Source organism: Pinus tabuliformis, chromosome X (assembly GCF_031772625.1).
Source record: "Pinus tabuliformis cultivar Carrire ecotype Pingquan chromosome X, CPIR1, whole genome shotgun sequence".
Taxonomy (NCBI): domain Eukaryota; kingdom Viridiplantae; phylum Streptophyta; class Pinopsida; order Pinales; family Pinaceae; genus Pinus; species Pinus tabuliformis.
In genome coordinates this window covers 1,035,881,054-1,035,897,086 of record NC_142308.1, presented here as the reverse complement: position 1 = coordinate 1,035,897,086, position 16,033 = coordinate 1,035,881,054, and positions in this window count along the sequence as shown.

Here is a 16,033-nt window from a genome sequence, read left to right as displayed (position 1 = left end):
CATTGTAACACAGTTTAGAGGCATGTAGATGCCACATCTCTTCTCAGAGATAAGCTACCATTGCCTAAGCTAGTCTTATTTCCATTCTGTTTGTAAGCATATTTTAGTATTTTATATCAATGAAATGAGGTGTTATTTCTACTACATTTCTATATTTATGGTTATATCTGTAATTTTTTGCATTCTTGTTTAAATCCAGATCAATACTTCTCCTAGAGACCTCCTATATCTAAGCATTTATTCTAACTATCTCAACTTATGACATCCTCATAGAAAGTTTCTCCTTCCACTTTTCCTGACTGTCTCCTCCCTCTAAACTATAAGCTCTTCTAGTAATCTAGCATGATCCTAAACATCCTTAAAATCTCTACAATACTCCCTTTTGATTACTAATCAATCTTGTTGATTCTCTGCTTGATCCCTAAGCCATACAAGAACCTAACTGGAGCAAAAATCACCTCGTAGTCCACTCCCTCTCCCTGGGAGAACCCTCTTTCCATAATCATTGCTTTACACTTCTTGATGTTGGCATCACCTTGGTAGCCTCCTATAATGAACATGTTCTTCATTTTCACAAGCCCCATTCAAGAGGCCATGGAAAATGAAAAATCATAACCAAGCACTCCTTTTCTAATAGCAAGGAATACATAAATAAAAAAAGAACAAGAGGCTTGACCAAAAAATCAAAGGAAACAAATATGATTGTAGGTACTTATCTCTTGATAAAGGAAGAATCTACTAAGGGTTGTAGGGAATTTTCAACTCCCAGTTGAAAAAAATGTAGCAAGAAAGGCTCAATTTCGCTTTAGGCTTAGTTGAATTGAGTAAATAAAATTTCCATATCAGCAGGAAAACTTGAAGACAGTTAACTAGTGTGACATGGATCTTGTCACTTAGTTAGCTCAGTAAATTCAGGTTAGATGGCTTGGAGTTTAGTTATGCCTGTGTGATTGCTAAATTTTAGTAATCCAGTTTAGTTATTTTCAAATATATCCAGTCAACTTACCTCTGACTATTGATAGAGTCAGTTGAAGGACAATTGGGTAGTGGGACAGTAGTCTAACTCAAAGATCCGTGAGTTAACTGATCAATCAACCCAAAATAGCTAGTGCATGCAAGGAATTCGAGTTCCTCAGCTGAAGTGGAGATGAAAAGGCAGTGTAACATCAATTGTAGACTAGTTTTGAGTGTACATGTGTTACATGATTCAGAAGATCAATCCTTACGAATTGCGCAATCAATTTAGAGGAAATTCCTATTTTTTAGGGGCTAATTTCCTTAGAATTTGCGCAAGGAAACAAGATGCTTGGTGACCAAATAATTGGCTAAGTTTTGGCCAGAGTTTCTCATTGAGCAGAGAGAACAATTATTCTTTTGCAGGTTGAGCTCAGAGATGGAGCTAGAAATTGCAATAGTTTCTTTATTCAACTGATTAATGCAAAGAGGCTTGAGGGGTTTTTCCCAGTTGGGTTCTCCTAGACATTAATGTGTATTTGTGGTTTTTCTTATTGCATGTCTATGCATGTTTTTCTAAATTGTGTTTTCCATTCTACAAATTAGTAGAGTAGAATTGTGTCTCTTTATTTTCAGTTTGAAATCTTAAGCAACTGTAATTTCTATCAAATTTCTACACTTCCACTTGATCCCTACCTACTTGCAAAATCACCAATCTGCAATCTCATCAATCTTTGATTCCTTCGTCTTCTTCTTATGTGGTGGATGCTCATCCTCGTTATCAATATCAAATGCCGATTTGTGTTCCTTTCCTTTCCTTTTCATTGCATGAGCCATAATGGCTTGAGTTTTTTCATCCTTTTGATTATGCAAGTTATTCCTAGACAACAATTTGGCCTCCTCTTGGAAACAATCAGTCCATAGCTTATCAAACTTGGATAGATTTTCACTAGTAAAAAATGAGAGATTTGTGACTACACGACTAAAAAAGTTAGTCGCCACAATTATTTCAAGTGAATTACTACTAAATTTGACCAATTTTAAGTGACCAGACTAAAAACGACTAAATTTAATAACTAATTTAGTCTAGGGATAAAATATATGACTAGATATTAAGTGACTCAACTAAAACTGACTACCTTAAATGACTGCTTTAGTATAGGGCTAAAATATATGACTAGATAATAAGTAACAAAATTAAAAATGATTAACATAAATTAAAAATGATTAACGCTTTACTTGTAAGGACACAATATCATAATTCTACTTGTTCAAGTTGGATTTGACATATCTATGGCATAGTAAACACTCTTAATCTTCACATGAGTACATGAATGCATGAAACACCTTGATATTTAAGCTCTTTAATAATTGTGAAAAGGGTTTACAAATTTGCATCATGTTCAAATTTTGTTCTTGATACATTTATTTCTTACATTTTTTTAACATATTTGACATTTTAAACACACCCTTATGGAAATAAATGCATGGGAACATGGAATGACTTGGTTCATAAGGCTAATGATTCACTATTTTTAAGATTGTCTTGACGGTTTACTTGCTTGCATTTTTGTAGATATATGATCACTTTCTAATTTGAAATGCCACATCCTAACACACATAATGAGATGGTGATTGAATCCCAATAGTGCCACTATTGGTGCACTTTGCACACAATTTAGATAATGCACATAATTCTTAAATATTTGATGTTGACATATGGAATTTCTTATTGTTTAGAGGTGCTTTAAAACTTACATTGGTATCTAGTCTTAATGGCAATTTGTTCTAAATACATAGTGGTTAATATGCTCACATGCTAATGGTATTGCTCATGGTTCATTAGTTGTAATGAAACACTTTGGAATGTTACAAATACATCATTGGGTCACAGTTCTATGGTTACAAACCACCCAACTATAAATGGTGATAATTTGATGATAAATTGATGATGTAAGTGGTCCACATTCAACTTTGTTTTCTTCATTGTCCTTAGTAACAATGAAAATTTCGAATATTTCCTTTATTTATCATCAAAAACACATAACTCTTTTCCATCCTTTATTTATCATCATCATACTATTTGTGTATGATCCCTTAATTGTGTAATAGTCTCTTGATGATGATAACAAACTCTCAATCTGCAATGCTCATGAATACAATGAATGAATGATCTGATGCCTTACTTGTATGGACACGATTTATGATTCATTTTCTATTTTTATTATGCCATTGTATATATGCTTCACTACCATCTCATATTATATGGTTAATTGAGCAAGTTTTATCTTTCATTTTTAAAGTACAATTTCGTTGCATGAATAAGCATAGTTGTCTAATTAAAATCATTCAAAATTTGTTCATAATTCATGGTTTGTTTGACTATTCGTACACTTATCCCTGGCCTTCTATTTTGAGAGTGAGTAGTGTTGAATCACTAGTCTTAGTTAAAGAAATTCCCTTCATTACTCAATGACCTAGCCTAGCGCAATCTTTAAGGATTCCCCCCTTGACAAGGATATCCTTCAGTGTAGTCTAAAGAGTGAGATAAGGCCACCAAGGTGCCACTGGGTGGATTGCTTTAGAGTTTCCTGTTAGGCATTTTAGGTGGAGTTAAGAATTTATTTTTCTATGAGAGTGTTTGAGTGGCCACACAATTTAGAAAACGCTTACAAGAAAATTAGTTTCCCTTATCGCCATCACCTAAACTACCTCCAATAAAATCATGTGTTTTTAATAAAATCTAGTTTTTATAAATATTTAATTCAATAAAATTAAAAAAATATGAATTTTTTTTTTTTTTTTTTTTTTTATGGCACGATTGAAAGCTATAGCAAACTTGTACTTACGTGATAGGGGATTGATTCTATCCACTACCAAATTCACCTCCAAGTGTACCCACATTGCCTCACATGTGGTACATTGAGTTAATCAAAGTTTAAACCCATGACATCATAAAAAATGCCTTAACGACTTGTCGCACGGAATGGGTCGATCTTGCGGACAAGATAGACCTTCCTAGAATCTAAAGAAGACCTAACGACAAGCAAACCAACCAGACACTATATTTCTCTAAATATGCTTCAATAAACAATAGCAAACAAGTGTTTTTAGGGCCTACCTTTGGTCCAACACAAGCTTGTGGATGCCCTCGCTCTTTTGATCCAAATGAGCTCCTCTTCGCGAACCTGCAAACACAAACAAGGCAAACAAATTAAATAGCACCTGAAAAACCAATTGTATAAAACATATTTAACATGAAAGTCAAGGAGTCCATGAAACAAATAACATAAGATACTTGTTGAGAAAAATGAGTTTGATTGTATTAATTCAAAAGAAGAAGAACTTTACAACCTTTGCCTTGACGCTGTACAAGCTCCTCCCAGGGTCCGACAAGATGTCTCCTCTACTTTGACAAGTTTCACTCACTCTCCAATGGAACCAAGAGGTATGTGATATTTCCTCTCAAGCTCAACCAAAGAATCTTAATTTCACCAGCATTTACCCTCAAAATGTTCAGCTTCTAACCTCCTTAGTCCTCACCCCAATGCCTGTATTTATAGTGCAATGGAGGGAAGTTACTAGGTCCTCCTTCAAAGGGATAAAGCCCTCCTTCAAAGGGATAGCTCCTTTAGTCAAGGGATTAGCTCCTTCTCTTTTGGGATGCATGAACCACCACAGAGCGAATAATCCACGTCAAAATTCCTTCTAGAAAACTCTAGAATTAACCCTAAGTGAGTTTTTTAAGATAAAACTTGCGCCTTTTGACTTTCACAGGAGTCCGCACCTACACCGTTAGGGACAGAGCGGGTAGGTACACAGCTTTTGTACACAGAAGGTGCGGGACCACAGGTGACCATGAGAGAAAGTGCAGAACCAGAGTTACATTGATTTTTAATGTCTTTCTCCCATTTCCAAAGCTTGATTTGAAGAGCTGAGGTCTTAGACTTGCTTAGGAGGAGTGTACAAGTGATGATAGACCCATACTGACTGTAAATAATCATAGTGACGATATTTTTGTGTAACAGATTGCCCCCTAAAGTGCGAAGTCTGTAGTAGATGAGGATTTCATTTATCATATAGGAAGAGTGAAGTACTTTATCATTTCGAGGATCATCTTGTGGCCTAGTCGGAACCTGTAAAAACATTCAATGCAAGATATATATATGAGATCATATCATCGCTGAGGTAGGCATTCCCATACTCAGATCAAAAATAACTAGAAAACTATCTATTGCTCTGATATAGGAATGATCTTGTAAAACATCACAAGTATGGACTCATGTGGACACAGTATGGACGCAACCATCTGTTTATAAATAGTCCACAATACAATGAATACAAAATTCCCCGCAGCCTGGATGGTAGGAACTAGATCCAGGGTCTTCATTTCTACTTCCCGAAAAAGTACGATTCTATCCATGCGAATAAATGTGTTGATGTCGAACATGGTAGAAACCACTTGATTACTAGTCAATTATGTAAACTGTTAACAAGTGTGAGAGAAACCACCAGTGATGTCAATGGCTCTCAAATTACCCAGTTGTTCAAGCCCCGAAAATCGGGTCGACAACAAGGGGGATACCCACCCGGTCCGGACCTTGGTTGGCATCTCCTTATCTGTTTGGTATAGCGGGTCCGACTGGGGATAATGGGACCAGTTTCCCAATCTAAGGGTGTGTGTGTGTGCAAAGTTGGATGATGCTGATCTAAGAGTACTTAAAGCTAATTTAATTCAAACTTTTAAACTAACTCTATGCTATTGTAATCTAATGAGAAACAACACATCTAATCTACGCTAACCCGGGGTATATTTCTTCTATTATGCAATCTAAAGAGATTTCAAACAATAACTGGTAATAAAGATCATTCAGCTATCATAATAATAGAAATCAATTAAGATAAACCACTTTGCATACAAAGTTAGGCAAAACAGTTGTGAACAGCATATCGCATAATAAGTTATTCATATATCAAACATAAATGAATGACTCCACCATACAAAAGTGCCAAATGGTAACTCACACATTCATGCAATAACATATAAACAACTGAAAATTGTATATCACTTTAAGAATATAAACAGAAACGGTCAAGAGATAAAAGTACCATTTATGACTGGTTCCACTCATAAGCTTCAAGCAACAATGATTTATCTCTCCTTGCTCTAACATCTACTAAGAGTACAGAAGTGCAACATCAGTAGCAGATATCAAATGCAAACATTAATAAACCTTGATCCATCCATTCATCAAAACCCCCTCCGAGGGTGCAAAAATGCATGTTTTGAGGATAAGTTTTTTGACAAATTTCTGGACCCTTCTCCTAATGCCTGAGAAGGGTTTAAATACTGCTAACTAATTAACTTAATTACATAAATTTAGGATACGGTTTTAAATGACCGCCCTTCTGCTAAAGCAAAACTATTTCTAAAAATTGAATATAATTCCTAACCATTTCTGTATTTGCTCCTTAGTGCTGCAAGCATGCAACATTCACCTGGGAAGAGTCGGCTGGTCACCTTCTACTTTCGTTTGTGCTATGAAAATAGAAATAACAAGCACTAGCACCACTTTCTGGTAAACTAGAAGATATTTTCGAGAATCTTCCTCTGGCTGTGTGTATTCACTGCGTGTATACTTGGTAATAACCTAGATTTCTCTCAAACTGATTCTGCTTTTGCTATTTCGGTTTCCGGCCTTGCGAATGACTGAATAAGTGAGGGACTTTGCTCTCTGAACAATTTTTTGCATCGAAAACTGCCTCCATTCTTTGTTCCGGGCTTTTCTGGTGCATTTTCCTTCTTTAGCGCCTTTTTTCTTTTTGCTTTACCGGGCATAAGCTTCAGGATTTTTTGTAAACATGCTGCTTTTGTGCGCCTTTGACTCTGAGTTTTGGATGGCCTATTGACATCAGCATCTGTTGAGTGATACTCTGGAATTTGTGGTCCTGTTGCATGCGGCATCCGTTTATGAAGGCATCTCTTCTTTGTTCTCCGAGCATTGACGCTTTCCCCTTTTCCTTAGATGTTTCCTGCACATTGCTTTATGTTATTTCCTGTCTTATAGTTTACTCAAAGGAAAATAGTAATGATAATAAAGATTGACATGAAAGCTTTAAGCTCTAATGAATGCATAATCATGACACCCATAACGAACTGACTCTTCGAAAAACACAAAACGGTCCTTCTTGAATACTTTGGCGTACAATCATTAATTTCTTTTAAGGCGCGTGCCCAATTTTGGTTTACGGACAGCTTTCCTTGAATACTGCGCCAAGGAAAATTTGCGATGGGTGATTTCTGCGACTCGCATCGCAGCATCGCAGATCGCGTCATCAAGATGTGTCATCGCAGAAATTCATGATCACATTTATCGCAAATCGCATTCATCGTAGATTGCAGATCGCAGATCGCGCTTAGTCATTCAATCATTGTGTGCTGCTTACGCGATGTTGCGATATGCGACGTCGCATATCGGCAATCAGAGATTTCTTAAGATTTTTCTTTTAAGGGCACTTCATAATGTATGTGATGCGATGAATTTCGCGTCGCTTCTTCGCAGTTTATTATGCTCATAGGAAAACGTTTCATTCTTTTCTCGCGATGCGATACAACTTTAAGGAGTTGAATACAAAAATTTTCATAAAATGTTTTTTGGATTTTTTATTAAGGGTCCCCATTTGCTTGGTGTTATTGCTAATACCAAACAAAAAGGGGGGTTGTTGGTGGCCACAACAATGGCAATTCACTGGGAAGAACCAGTTATCTCTGCTTTTCTATTGAATTTTAACTTCCAAAGCAGAAAAATTTTCATAAGTCTAAATTTTGTTATGGACTGATAGAGTACATTATGCCTTATCCTATCAATGATATTTTGTTTCAACCTTTTCCTATTCCAATTGTTTGCTTCCTCAGGCTTAGTCCTTGTATTTACATCAGCTATTACTTGGTCTTTTAAAGATAAAATAAGGTCTTCTCTGTGTGCTCGCTTTTAAAATATGCTCATTTGTCGTAGGTAGAGCCTCTGCTGCCAGCAGGCGTCCATAGCCTCGACAGGGTTACCTGTTACCCAGCAATGATCCTTTATCCTGCTTAAGGTTATTTATAACTTTTCAGAGAAAAACCCATTTTGACACTTTTTCCTTTTTTTTTATTCTCTAAAGAACAATGTCTTGGTTTGGTGGCCAAATTATGACACAGTCATTCACTTGATTTACACTTTTGCTGAACAAGCTGGCTCGTGATGAGACCCCTTGTCTTTTGATTGCAACAATCTTGAGTCGTTGCCCTGTTTTGGTGGACAGTATTGGCAAAGTCAGCAAGTTATAATATCTGTGATCATGATAAGTCAGCTCGTGATGAGACCTCTTATTCTTTGAGATATAGTGTTTTCTCGGATTGTTCCTCTGAATGCTACGATTTTCTTTAGCAGGGAGGAAATCATTGTTTTTACTTAAGAAAACTCTGGACGACAATAATAGAGTTTGAAAACAACAGTTTTTACAGAGAATATTTATTTTATTATTGATACCTTTCATTGTGCTGATATAAAACAATTTTTTACCAAAGGTTGCTTTCATCAAATTTTTTGAAGTTGAAACTAGTATCATGTCCAGGCTAAAGTTTTTAACTCTTTCTGTCAATAATAAAGATCAGATTTTCAAAAAAAAAAATTGCTACTTGTACAAGCGAAAAAGCTCAAAATCTGAAAGAGAATTGGTGTCTTTTTCGTGAATACATGTAGTAACCATCTACCACTGGTTTTGTTATGAAAAAAGAAAAAGAAAAACTAAAACTATCCTACAAAATAGAAGAATAATCTTCTATGGAAAATATATTTTAAGGATCTGTCCATTAACAGGAAAAGAATCCCTTCTACCTGCTAAATCTTGCAACACAAACGTTGATGGGCCTATGATTTCTACAATCTGAAAAGGACCAAGCCACATCCTCTGGAATTTTGTATGTTTGACCTTTTCTTCATGAGCCTTATCGCATTTCAAAACTAGATCTCCCATTTGAATTTTTTTTCTGGTCATTATGCTTGAATCAAAAGAGGATTTTATTAGCGCTTGGTGATGAGCATGGGTTTTCTTAGCTTGTTCTTGTCGTTCTTCTAATTTAATTAGTTCCATTTGTCTTAATTGTAAGGAGGAAATAGATACTTCATCGATGTATTGCACTAAAGACAAGGAGGGAATCACTAAATGAGTTGGGAGAACCACTTCCTTCCCATAAACTAAATTAAAGGGAGAAGTGTCGATTAAAGCTTTCTTTGTTATTCTATCTGCCCATAAAGCATTTACCAAAGTCTTGTGCCAATTCTTTTGGTTCTGGTCAACTGTTCTTTTAATAATTCTGATTAGGTTTTTATTTGTTGACTCAGCTAATCCATTACCTTGCGGATAGTAGTTGGTCGAATATTTCAGTTTGAACCCTCTTTTAAGTGCAAACTCAGTCATTGCATTCCCAGAAAAGTATGAGGCATTATCAAACATTAAATTCGTTGGCAATCCAAACCTAGTGATTATAAATTGATCTATGAATTCAATGATGTTTTCAGAATTAGCTGTCTTGAGAGGAACTGCTTCTACCCATTTAGTAAAATAATCTGTTGCCGTGAGGATGTATCTATGCTTCTTAGAAGAGTGAGGAACGATCTCACCTATTATGTCCAAACTCCACTGACTGAATGGTTGCTCGATGTTTACCGGCTGTAGTGGCATGGACAGTTTCTTTTGTCTCCCTGTAGTAGTTTGGCAGACTTGACATTTCCTCACGTAACTGTGTGAGTCTTTGAACAACGTGGGCCAATAATATCCTGCACGTAAGATTTTATGTGCAGTAGCATCCCCAGCATAGTATCCGCCTGCTGGTCCATCGTGGAGTTCTTGCAAAACCTTTTCAGCTTCAGTTTTCTCAAGACACCTAAGAAGCACAGAATCATAATTCCTTTTAAACAGAACATCATTTATGAGCTGATATTGTTTAGCTTTCAATCTCAGAGCTCTTTTCTTGGTGTGATCCAGGTGTGATGGAGCATATCCGTTCTTAAGATAATAAATGGTGTCAACATATAATGATTTTGCATCGTTTAGGCTTACCTCATACGTTTGTACCTCTTCAAATGAATTTTCAGGAATTTGCGATGCTCCAACCAACATTTTGCAAAAGCCTTGACCTCTTACAATGCTTGTTGGTTTGATCTCAAGGTCGTATTCTTGTAAAGCAGTGATCCAATTTGCTCTTTTTTCACCCACATCCTTCTGTATTAGAAGATTTCTTACCGCTGGAAACAATACTATGACCTTAGTATGGGTTTTAAGTAAGAAAGGTCTGAAATATTTGACCGCTTTGAAAACAGCATATGCCTGTTTCTCCACGTCTGAATAGTTGAGTTCAGCACCTTGTAAATTCGAGCTAAAAAATGCGATTGGAGCTTCCGCTTTCTCTTGATTTGCTTGAGTTAGAATCGCGACATATGATTTCTCTGAGGCAAATGTGTATAAGATAAAAGATTTTGAAAAATTCGGGGTTGCTAAAGATGGAGCGTTAATGATAGCTTATTTGATTAGGTTGAATGATTCATGCTCATCTTGACCCCATTTAAAATTTGAATTCTTTTTAATCATGGTTTGCAAAGGAGAAACAATTCGTGAAAAATCAGGGACAAATCTCTTCACAAAATTGATTTGACCAAGGAAAGATTGCATGGCTTTTTTATTATGAGGTAGGGATATTTCAGAAATTTCTTTGATTATGTCAGGCTCAATGTGAATACCAGATTTTGACACTATGAATCCTAGAAGTTTTCCTTCACTTAATGCGAAAAAAGATTTCTTTGGGTTAAGTGAAATTCCATACCTTAAACATCGTTGAAAGATTTGTTTCAAGTCTTTGAGATGGTCACCTCGCTTCTTGGAGTACACCGTTATATCATCCAAATAAATTGCTACAGATTTATTGACTAAACCCTTGAATGCGATGTCCATGGCTCTCTGAAATGTAGCACCGGCATTGATCAAACCAAATGGCATCTTCCGATATGCATATGTGCCCCATTTAGTTCGGAATGTGGTTTTTAACTGATCGTCGGGATGTACCAACACTTGATTGTATCCTGAAAATCCATCCAAAAAAGACATTAGTTCTGAGCCTGCTACTGCCTGTAATATCTGCTCCATAGGTGGGAGGGGAAAATTGTCTTTTTGACAGGCTTTGTTGAGATTCCGAAAATCGATGCAGATTCTAATATCTCCGTTTTTCTTTCTAACGGGTACCATATTGGAGACCCATTTGGAATGTCTGACGAGGAAAATTATTCTAGCTTTTAATAACTTATTTAGCTCAGTTTTTATCTGATTTTCTAAATTGGGGTGGATTTTTCTGAGTTTTTGTTGGACAGGTTTTTCGTTGTCAATCATAGGGATAGTATGTTGAATGATAGAAGTGTCGTATGTCTTCAACTCATTGTAATTCCAGGCAAAAACATTTTTGTATTGTCTCAAAAGACGAATATACGCTAATTTTTCTTCAGGGGCTAGGCCGTGGCCTAGATTAACGTTTTGTGGTTTATCATCGGTTCCTAGGTTTACTAATTCGTGGTTCAGAGTTGAACTGTAGAGCTTAGAATTGGTAGACCTTTTAAACCGAATTTTCAAATCGTATAAGTCTTCTAAATTAACCACCGATTTAGGTATAGCATTATCAGTGCTATCTTGTTGTATTTGTTGATTGTGATGGTCTTCGTCAATTATTTGATTGGAGTAGGATCCTTCAGAAGTGAGGAAATTTACAATATCAGGATCGTCATTGAATACTCTCCAATTCGTAATGTTGTCAGGGATGGACGGTCTAAAGATTAATTCTATTGAGAATCTATCTGGACTAAAATATTCGGAGGGAATAAGTCTAGAGGCTATGTTAGCTAAAAGGTCTGCGCTTGCGTTTTGGAGTCTTTGGATTGACGAAATATTGAATGCTATGAAATGCTCAGTCAGATCTTGTACTAAAGATTGATAGTGTTTCAAATGACCTGATAGGCAATGTATGGTGTTACGTACCTGTTTGACGACAATCTCAGAGTCTCCGAAGACTTGAAGATACTTGACATTCAACCTGATTGCTTTGTATAGGCCTTGCACCAAGGCCTCATATTCCGTTGTATCGTTTGTGCAATCGAATTCAAGTCTGCACGTAAGCATGGTCTTATTTCCTTCTGGATTAATCAGAACGCATCCTGCTCCTGCTCCTTCGTTAGATTTAGAGCCATCAAAATATAATTTCCAAAACAAAGATGTATTTACAGGTTTGTCTACAAAATTAACACACTTTGAATCATCAGTTTGGGAAAAAATTTTGACTTGGGACAAAACTGAATTTTCTAAGTAAGGTGATGTATGAGCATTGAAATTGCCGAGGAAAGAATCTATCGAGTAATTGCCTATGATACTGCTGTTATATGCTATTGCTTCATTTTCTCCCTCCAATTCCGTTACTATGTACTTCTGGTGTAACTCTCGTTCAACCTTTATTTGATTCGGTTTACCATTGTAGGGTAACCACATGTGCGACCAGTCGGTTGAGAAGTATCCATGGAGTTTTTCGGACCAATCCCTGCTAAGAATCAAGCCATAGAATTCCGGGATATCAACTACTAGAATGTCAATAACCTGACATACCTTCGGGTTAGAGGACAATCTTATGGTCACTTGATTAAGTTCACCAATCACTTTGACTTGAGATCGATCAAGTTGAACTATGCGCACTGCGGATTTTTGTGGTTGAACATTCAACTTGGCACATATTGATCTGGGTAAAATATTTGTTGAAGCACCAGAATCTACCAAACAATTGTGCACATTTTTATTGAAAATTTCATAAGTGAGAAGAAAAGGGGGAGTGTGAGACCTTGATCTTCCTCCAGTCAAGGCGATGTCATTTGGATCAATCTTATTGATCGTGTTGGTTGGAGGTCTTCCCATGTTGTGGGAAGCTACAGTTGTAGGGAAAGATGTAGTAGGTACGGCATGTAATTCTTTCATCATTATCTTCTGTTGATGTTTCAATTTGCTCAATTCATAAAGAGTGATATTAGCCCTAGTCTTTTTCATGTCATCAATAATATTGTATTCCATTTCATCCAACACTATCAGTGTTCTTGATGGAGGGGTTTGATCTAGTTGGACTGGGCTAGATTGAGTCGCTTTGGCAGTCGTTTTATTTGTTGCGACTTTATCTTTTGCTGCAGGGCTTGCGCCCTTCTGCTTAGGGGTATTTTGGGGAGGATCAAGTTGATTTTTGCTTCGTGTGCTAACCGAAAATGCTTCTTGATCTTCTTCTTGTGGGAGGATGAAATCCCACATTCCTTGTAGTTCCACAACTTCTTCGTCATCGGTATGCCCTTCAGTGGTACTCTCTTCTTCTTCCTCTTGTTCAGATTCGACATTTGAGATAGCGTTGGGTGGTTTCACATCCATTGAAGGGCCTCTTTTAAAATATCTGCAGGGCTTTTTTGAAGAAGTTTCTGCTACTTGTTTTTTTATGTCAATCATCTCATTGGACATGGTATTTAATACTTTTTTCAATCCTTCCAAATCGAAAGGGTCTTTCGTTTGTTTCTTCTTGGAGTCTTCCTTGAAGGTGACTTTTTTAGATTTGCGTTCCTCTATCGCAAATCTCTTTTCCAGGGCTACTACGCGTTTCTCTACTGCTAGCGCTTCTGTCAGGTTTTCAACTAAGGTTTTTTTATTTGCCCTATCCACGAAGATTGCTAAGTTTGATGGTAAGGTCGTAATATACCATTCATAGCGTACTTCTTCGCTGGGTTGGGAAGCAGTGGGAATTTTGTTAAGGATTTTATTGAACCGTAAATTGAAATCTTTGATGGGTTCTCTAGCCTCGGCTTTAAGATTGGATAGATGATTGATTAACGTTGCCGTTGATCTGTCATCACCAAACTTGGTCAGGAATTGACTTTGAAAAATGTCCCAACTTGTGATAGACCCGGAAGGTAATGAAAAGTACCATGACCCGGCTGTTCCTTGCATGGTATAGGGAAAAAGCCGTACAATAGCATCCTCATTGGTAACTCCGTTGAGATTGACAGAAAGCATGAAATTGTTAATGTGTTCTTCAGCTAGCATGCCTGCTTTTGGATTGAATTTGGGTAGCCATTTCTCAGGATGGGCCGGTATTTGGCTTAGGGTGGAGGCATTAAAACTGCCCCAGGATTGTTCCATGGAGACTGGGCCATTGTTGAGCTGCTAGTAAATGAAAGTGCAGAGGATGTTCCCTGAGGCTGGGAAGATGAAGATATTATGATCTTAGATGATTGAAGAAGAGGGGTTGTGGAATATGGATGAGTGGTTTGGACTGAAGATGTGGGTGGCTGACTTCACGGTGAGGGAGTTGAAATGGACGATGTAGATGAAAGAGTCTCACTGTCAGACTCTGGTGGTGTTTTCCTTGCTCTTTTCCTGGTGGGGAGAGGGATTTCATTGGGCTGAATGCCAAATTTTTCACTCTTTAATCTGGTCAGGGGATGAGCAGGATTGTACAGCGAAGTCACGCTGCTTTGAGATTTATCAGACCTCTGTGCAAAAATAGAAAATCCCCAGAGTTTGCGAATCAGATTTTGAACTTTAGGGGGTTTAATGGTAGATTGGTCTGAAATATTAGGGTATGTAGCAGCAGTTAATACTCGAGCGACTTCTGACTCTGGATTTAAACGTACTGGGGAAGTCGGGGGAGTTGATGAGGGCGATTTACTCTCAGAATGGTATTTAGATTTTGATTTAGGTGCCATTCATAGTTCGGGCCCTCCTTCTAGCGCCAAATATGTTGAAGCCCCGAAAATCGGGTCGACAACAAGGGGGATACCCACCCGGTCCGGACCTTGGTTCGCAGCTCCTTATTCGTTTGGTATAGCGGGTCCGACTAGGGATAATGGGACCAGTTTCCCAATCTAAGGGTGTGTGTGTGTGCAGAGTTGGATGATGCTGATCTAAGAGTACTTAAAGCTAATTTAATTCAAACTTTTAAACTAACTCTATGCTATTGTAATCTAATGAGAAACAACACATCTAATCTACGCTAACCCAAGGTATATTTCTTCTATTATGCAATCTAAAGAGATTTCAAACAATAACTGGTAATAAAGATCATTCAGCTATCATAAGAATAGAAATCAATTAAGATAAACCACTTTGCATAAAAAGTTAGGCAAAACAGTTGTGAACAGCATATCACATAATAAGTTATTCATATATCAAACATAAATGAATGACTCCACCGTACAAAAGTGCCAAATGGTAACTCACACATTCATGCAATAACATATAAACAACTGAAAACTATATATCACTTTAAGAATATAAACAGAAACGGTCAAGAGATAAAAGTACCATTTATGACTGGTTCCACTCATAAGCTTCAAGCAACAATGATTTATCTCTCCTTGCTCTAACATCTACTAAGAGTACAGAAGTGCAACATCAGTAGCAGATATCAAATGCAAACATTAATAAACCTTGATCCATCCATTCATCAAAACCCCCTCCGAGGGTGCAAAAGTGGATGTTCCGAGGACAAGTTTTTTGACAAATTTCTGGACCCTTCTCCTAATGCCTGAGAAGGGTTTAAATACTACTAACTAATTAACTTAATTACATAAATTTAGGATACGGTTTTAAATGACCGCCCTTCTGCTAAAGCAAAACTATTTCTAAAAATTGAATCTAATTCCTAACCATTTCTGTATTTGCTCCTTAGTGCTGCAAGCATGCAACATTCGCCTGGGAAGAGTCGGCTGGTCGCCTTCTACTTTCGTTTGTGCTATGAAAATAGAAATAACAAGCGTTGGCACCACTTTCTGGTAAACTAGAAGATATTTTCGAGAATCTTCCTCTAGCTGGGTGTATTCACTGCGTGTATACTTGGTAATAACCCAAATTTCTCTCAAACTGATTCTGCTTTTGCTATTTCGGTTTTCGGCCTTGCGAATGACTGAATAAGTGAGGGACTTTACTCTCTGAACAATTTTCTGCATCGAAAACTGCCTCTGTTCTTTGTTCCGGG